The sequence below is a fragment of the Sinocyclocheilus grahami genome, unplaced genomic scaffold (genome assembly GCF_001515645.1).
Source record: "Sinocyclocheilus grahami isolate Dianchi unplaced genomic scaffold, SAMN03320097.WGS_v1.1 scaffold387.1, whole genome shotgun sequence".
Classification (NCBI taxonomy): domain Eukaryota; kingdom Metazoa; phylum Chordata; class Actinopteri; order Cypriniformes; family Cyprinidae; genus Sinocyclocheilus; species Sinocyclocheilus grahami.
Genome location: NW_015505566.1, coordinates 843,336 through 844,257, shown reverse-complemented (window position 1 = coordinate 844,257; position 922 = coordinate 843,336).

Here is a 922-nt window from a genome sequence, read left to right as displayed (position 1 = left end):
GTCCCAAAACCATTCAAGCTGGCGGTTATTAAGCCTCTTATTAAGAAACCACAACTAGATCCTAGTGAACTGGCAAATTACCCATTTCAAATCTTCCTTTTATGTCTAAAATTTTAGAAAAAGTTGTCAGCTCAATTGTGCTCCTTCCTGCAAAAAAATTCTCTTTATGAAGAATGTCAGGTTTCAGGCCCCACCATAGCACAGAAACTGCACTTGTTAAAATTACAAATGACTTGCTTCTTGCGTCAGACCAAGGCTGCATCTCATTGCTAGTTTTACTTGATCTTAGTGCTGTGTTCGACACTATAGATCAGTGATGGGCAAACTTGGCCCTTCCAGGCCACTTTCCTGCAGAGATTTGAACCAACCTTGATAAAATTCACCTGCCTGTAGCCTTCTAGTAGTCTTGAAAACAATTATTAGCTGATTCAGGTGTGTTTGATTAGGGTTGGAGCTAAACTCTGAAGGAAAGTGGCCTGGAAGGGCCAAGTTTGCCCACCCCTGCTATAGATCATGACATATTCATAGATCGATTACAAAACTATACAGGTATTCAAGGGCAGGCTTTAAGATGGTTTAGATCCTACCTGTCCGATCGCGGCCACTTTGTTCATTTAAATGGGGAGTCATCTCAATTATCACCAGTAAAATATGGAGTGCCACAAGGATCTGTCCTAGGTCCTCTGCTATTTTCAATATACATGTTGCCCCTTGGTAATATTATCAGAAAATACGGGATTAGTTTCCACTGTCATGCTGATGATGCTCAACTATATCTCAACAAGACCAGATGAAACTTCTAAATTTTCTAAGCTAACAGTGTGTTAATTTTAAAGATTGGATGACCAATAATTTTCTCGTATTAAATTCGGATAAGACAGCGATATTACTTATTGGACCAAAAGACAGTACACAGAATCTC